The sequence below is a fragment of the Cicer arietinum genome, chromosome 5, assembly GCF_000331145.2.
Source record: "Cicer arietinum cultivar CDC Frontier isolate Library 1 chromosome 5, Cicar.CDCFrontier_v2.0, whole genome shotgun sequence".
Taxonomy (NCBI): Eukaryota; Viridiplantae; Streptophyta; class Magnoliopsida; order Fabales; family Fabaceae; genus Cicer; species Cicer arietinum.
The window spans coordinates 67,299,801-67,306,527 of NC_021164.2; positions in this window are offsets into that span (position 1 = coordinate 67,299,801).

Genomic DNA, 6,727 nt, shown 5'->3' on the forward strand with positions numbered 1-6,727 from the left:
TAATAAGACACAATAACCCTAAATCTTAAAAAAAAAAAAAAACACATCAATATAACCCTAGATCTTAACATAAAACACATAAAAACAGTAAAACTTGAGATAAGAGGAAAGAAAGATAACAAGGAGTAAGTTTAAAGATGTGAAAACGAGAGAAACTGAGATAAGAGGAAAAAAAAAAGACACATAGAGAAGAGAAGGAGAATCTACCTGAAAGCTTGGTTCTGTTTTGAGAATGAAAAGGATGGTATTTGTCTGAGAGGTAGTAGGCGGCGCCGCGCAAAATGAGAGAAATGGAATTAGGGTTAGTGGCAGCCAGATGGGAGAAAGGAGAATTACGGTTAGATTTGTTAGTATGACATTTATATAATGGGTTCAGGGTTGTGCTACTGGGCCTCATATTTCCAATGGCCCAAACTCTATTTATATATATATATATATATATATATATATATATACGGTCGGGTTCGGTTAGTACCGATCCAATTTTTACAATTCGAACCCGCCCGCACCAAACCATTCTAATCCGTTTTCCACACCCGCCAATCCGGTTCACCCGGCTTAACCCGCCTGAATGACTCTTTTGGGCCTCGGATCGGTCAGTTTTGGGTGGGCATGTGATTCTTGTCCACCCCTAGATACTATGACCTTCACTTTTTCAATATTTTTTATTTCTTAATAAATCTGAATTCTAATTTTAAATTTATCTTGTGTAGGTTGATGGTTCTACAGATTGATGGTTGAACTAAATCACTTTTTGTTGTTGAAGAATTTAATAATTTATTTGTAAATTCAAATTCATATGTTGTATAATTTAATGTTTAATATTTCATTTTACAAAGCTCACTAGCAAGGTTAAAATGGGACAAAATAAATCTGAAAGATAAATAATTATTTTTATAGTGAGATTAAATTAGAATAAGTTAAATAAAATATATTATTTTGAATAACATACAAATTCAAAGGTCAAAAGAAAAATAGATAAAAAAATAGTCTAAAATAAAAGTAATTAATTTACAATTTATTTGGCTAAAGTTAACAATTTAAAATGTTTCTTAATTTTATACAGACCATATAGTGTTGGACTAAAAAATCCTGTACTTAATTTTACAAAAAAAAAGTTTTAGAAATTTAAAATGGCCCAATAGTCCAACCCGAATTTACCCACCCGAAAATTTGCATAACCCGAAACCCGAGACCCACACAGACCCGAACTTTAAATGGTCAGAAATGGGCCTTTGTGTATCACCCGCGGTTTTGTCCGGATGTAGGTTTTGGACTCGTACTCGACCCGTACCTGCCCGTTGTCCAGCCCTAGAACTAGTATTAGGGTTTTCTCTAATAACCTATTTTTTTTTTTTTTTTTTTATAAAAATTATCAATATATTTTCTTTTGAAAATTATATATTAAATTATCTTTTTTATACTTAGTTAAAACTCCCATTTACAAATGCAACTTTCTTAAGAAAATTCAAATTCAAGTTTACAATATCGACTTTCTTAATAATTTGTTTGATTTATTTATTATTATTTATTCTTTTTAATGAAAGAAGTCGCACCAAATCGTCTTTTGGAATAGCGATTTCTAGAAAATTAAAAAGAAAAAATTAAATATTTAAGGAAGTTGTCTTTACAAATGAAGACTTCTAACTAAGTCAATAAAATGGATAATTTAATATATAGTTGTCAAAATGAAGTATATTGATTAAAAAAATTAAAAAATTGAATTATTAAAATTAAAAAACCCCTAATACTACCTTAACTTAATAGTAATCCTTTTAGTGTAGACCTTTCTCCCTTTAAAATAGCTAGCAATAAATACAGGCAGACAAATAAATATTGCAAAACAGTACTCATTTAATCTATTATAATATATTAAAATATTCTAAAGGCTAAATCTCACCTATAGTCCCTTAACTTAATTTCAGTTAACGATTTAGTCATTTATTTATTTTTTCCCGTTTTGGTCCTTTATGTTTTTAAATAATTTCGGAGTTACCCTTTAAGTGAGGTTCTGTTAAGAAAACGTTAAAAAATTTCTCATCCGTTTTCTCTTCATTTAGGTTTTCTCTCTCATTTCTCTTTATGTTGTTTGATTTCTGTTGTCATCTCCCTTCTCCAAATTCCCAAATTCATAAACCCTAAATTTTCCATCTGTCTTCACTCTCCTAAATTCACGATTTCCAGCATGCATAAGCTCAGTCACAACCCGCACAAGCTCAATTTCAGCATGCACAAGTTCAGCCAATAACTTTTAGGCCCAAGTTCAAAACATGGAGGAAATAATATTAGGAATAGGCACATGGAGGAATTCTCACTTTTTGATATTAAGAACTCTTTGATATATCATTTTGGGCTAAATTACATCTGTGGTCCCTTAACTTAATTTCAGGTAACGTTTTAATCCTTTATCTTTTTTTTTCCCCGATTTAGTCCTTTATTCCTAAAAATATCAAATAAAGTATGAAAATATGAGTTTATATGAAGATTTGCGTTACGAATTTGATGAAATTTGTATTATATTGAAGAATATAATTAATTTTATGAGTTTTGATTGAATTTTTTTTTGAATTTTTGTATAAAAAGGATATTATTGTTGAAATTTTAAAACATAAAATATCAAATTGTCACTTAAAATTAAAATAAAGGACTAAGTCGGGAAAAAAAAAAGATAAAGGACTAAAACGTTACCTGAAATTAAGTTAAAGGACCACAAATGTAATTTAGCCTATCATTTTGTTTATGTATTTGTCATTTTGTTTATTAGAAACAAGTCAGCATTATGTTTATTATGTATTTGTCATTCTATTTTGGTAATTGCATGCCATTTGCTGTCTTTTGTACCACCTGAAGCAAGAATGAATTTTGAGTTATGAGTTATGGCTTATGAATGGATGAATTTTGAGTTATGAATTTTGCATTCTTCATCCTTATTTAAGTTAGGGTTTATGAATTTGAGAATTTGGAGAAGGGAGATGACAACAGAAACCAAACAACATAAAGAGAAATGAGAGAGAAAACCTAAATGAAGAGAAAACGGAGGAGGGATTTTTTAACGTTTTCTTAACATAACCTCACTTAAAGGGTAACCCTGAAATTATTTAAAAACATAAAGGACCAGATTGGAAAAAAAAAAGATAAAGAACTAAATCGTTAACTGAAATTAAGTTAAGGGATTATAAGTGGTATTTACCCTATTCTAAAATACTATTATGATATATCATCAAATAAAGTGTCACTTTATTTAAATATTGTCACGTAAAAAAAAATCTGACATAACACATTTGGTTTTTTTATTAGATTATCCCTTTTTTTTTTTTTTTAATACCAATCTACCCTACTTTGAAATTAATATACCAATCTGTCCTACTTTTTTGCCCCAGATGCAAGTCGCATCCTGGGACTGCGACCTCTTGAAAGGCAAAAATTTCAACTGCAACACATGGTCGCATCCTGGGGATGCGACCTCCCACTTGGGAAGTTTTTTTTTTTTTTTGTTGAATTTTTGGTGGATAAAATAGGAGGGCGCATCCCCAGGATGCGACCATGTGTTGCAGTTGAAATTTTTGCCTTTCAAGAGGTCGCAGCCCCAGGATGCGACTTGCATCTGGGGCAAAAAAGTAGGGCAAATTGGTATATTAATTTCAAAGTGGGGTAGATTGGTATTAAAAAAAAAAAAAGGATAATCTAATAAAAAACCCAACACATTTAAGAAGAACTCTTTCATCCTCCTTATTATTTTATATTAGCAATTTGTTTTAGACACATTTTACTATTACTATTTTATAATCTAATATTATGTATTACTATTTTAACATATAATATTATGTAGAATTATTTATGTGTTATGAGTAACAAATTACAATACAATTAACATTAATTATTCGATACTCATTGATCTTCTATTGTTATTGATAATAGTTATTCCTATGATTTTAACTCCCCAATTAATATATTAGATCAAAATAGTTTATCCAAAAATATATACATAGTGGAAATTATTATATACCGTATATTAGTTATGTTTATCTGAAAATAGAAAGATAGTGGCATCCTGGCATCCGTACTTATGCCTCTATTGTATTAAATTTCTTTTTATAATTATAAACTAAAATATATTTTATTTTCTGAAATATTAAATCAATTAAATATTAAAAAAAATTATCTCAGTTAAGCATTTCTTTTGTATTTTATGAAATATATTTGGATTCACCAAAGTAATATCTCATTGATTAAAAATTGATGTTACAAGTAATTTATAAACAACATATAAATTTTAATTCATTAAGACACTTTTTCTAAAAATAAAATCATCTTAAACTAGTTCGTATAAATGATATAGTTAGTAATAGATTTGAGGAACCTAAAATTAGGAAAGAAATTAAGCTATGTGTATTAATTCAAAACTGCTGCTACTGATTGTTGTTGCTGTTCTAATTTATACAAAAGCAGCAACTCAAACCAGTGTCACTACCAAACTGCCCAACAAAGTGTGGTTCCGTTACCACTTCAACATGACAAAACATTTTAACGTGTCGTCAAGTTGAGATAACTGATTCAAAGGGAAGAAACTACACAACGGGATGCGTGTCACTGTGTTGCAGGCTTGATGGGTGGAAGCTGCTCTGGCACGGGTTGTTGCGAGATTTCACCAAGCAAAGAAGGATGTTTCGAGTTATGCTTGTAAAGCTGATAATAGTCACTCTTTTGATGCAACTCATAGAGCTGCTTACACTTGATACTGATATAATGGAGACGGGGAAAATAATGGAACAAGTAGTACCATCTGCTTTCAATGTTGAAGACGACGTTGGTGGAAGTGGCATTAATTCTTTTGAATCTGACCTATACAGCGTATACATTTCAGATTAAAGGTGTGTTTGGTCTTCGACATCCACATATGTGGTTAAATTCTATTAATTTCTTTTTTTTAAATACAACTGGTGTCTACGTGTCAGTATCGTGTCAATTATCAATGTGGTGTCAGTGCTTCATGAGCTCTAATAGCATGAACCAGATTGCAATGTCATTATGTGGTGAAGATTATTAGCTGATATTGACTGTTAAATTATACTAGTAATCGGGACTAGATGATAGTCGAAATGTATTTTATTAGTAAAGGGATGTCCGAGAGTATACTGTTTTTCAAGCCAGAATTGGGTGTTACAATTTCAAGTGACTGACATCTTAAGATTCTCTTCATCGGGATTTTCTTTGTATGCAGCTTGTTGATGTTTCTAGTTTTGTTATCTCTAGAAGTTACATTATAATATAGTGTTTCTTTTGTGGACTACCAAATCAAATTTATTTACAATAGTCAGTGTGATGTCAAAATAAATTTTTATTTATAAATTGACATCCAAGTATGCAACTCAATTATTTTCAATGTATGGCAAAGAGAAGCAACCAAAAAGTAGGAACATTATCGTAGAGATAAGGATTTAGGCATTCATAACAAATACTGATATTTCATATGTCATTGCAAGTGCTTTTACAGAGTGTTCTTATTGTACATACATAAATGCCAAAGATTGAAATCTCTGTCTTATAGCACTTTTTTGCTAAAACTTTGAGAGCTGGATTACTGAAATTTCCCAGAATCTGCTACTACATTAGCTGGTGTTGTCTCTTGAGATATAGACATTAATCTTCTGCCTTACGTTTTATTACATACAGAATCTTCCAATCAATTTAACCTTAAGTTAAGCCAGAAAGTTAACATTTTTTTACTGTGTCAATATCATTATCCAGCTAAGCAACATCAATTCTCACCCTCCTTCATTTTTATATGATTCTGTGAAGTTAGACTAAGTTTTTGGAAAAATTCTAAGGTGTTCTACCGTGGACAAATGCATAAAAATCACCCGAAACTCTTATGACGACGGTCATCTTCAGAAGTATAAGTTAATGAGTCTTTTTGTTGATCATTGTTAGAGTTTTGATTGACTTTTAAACACCGATAAACATCCACCATGAATGAAATAACAACTCAGTTTTAATGTACTTTGGAGCAGAAGTATCAGAACAAAGAATAATGAAAAATCTATGATTCTGTGAATAATACATAAAACAAGCAAAACACTATTTGTGCATCTTAGAATTGAAATGCTTCTCAAGGGATTTTACAATTACAAGTAACCTGGTCCTGCCAGAAATATTTATTCATGCTAAATTATTGTCACCACTAAACTTATCTTATATCCAATAAAGAGTTGTCACTCAATTTTCTTTACAAAGGACTATCTTCATATCCAGATCAATAAATCTACAAGAGTACTGTGACTGAGTTTACAAGCAGCATGTCAGATACATCTAAGGGATTCCTTTACAAAACTTGGATGCTATCTTCAAATCAGCACTCTACAATAACTGCACTAATCTTTCATTAGACCTTTCCATCTGATGAAGGTCGACTATCAGTTTTCAAGGTTGTGGAAGATGTGGAAGGCACAAAGTTTGTGCCTTTGGAAGGAGAAGAAGAAGGAGTTGGTAGCTTCTTAGGAAGCATCTGTTCCCAATAAACCTTTGGAAATCTTGATCCTTCTGATACAACAACAAAAGATAACAGAATGAAGAACAAGAACTGTCTCCTCCAAAAACATGACATGATGATGATGAATAGTAAGAGTTAAGACTTAAGACTAATATTAATATTATTTCTGTACTTAGGAAGTGAACAGAACAGAACCCTCCTTTGGTTTAAAAAGGAGCAGCTTTAGAGAACTTTTTG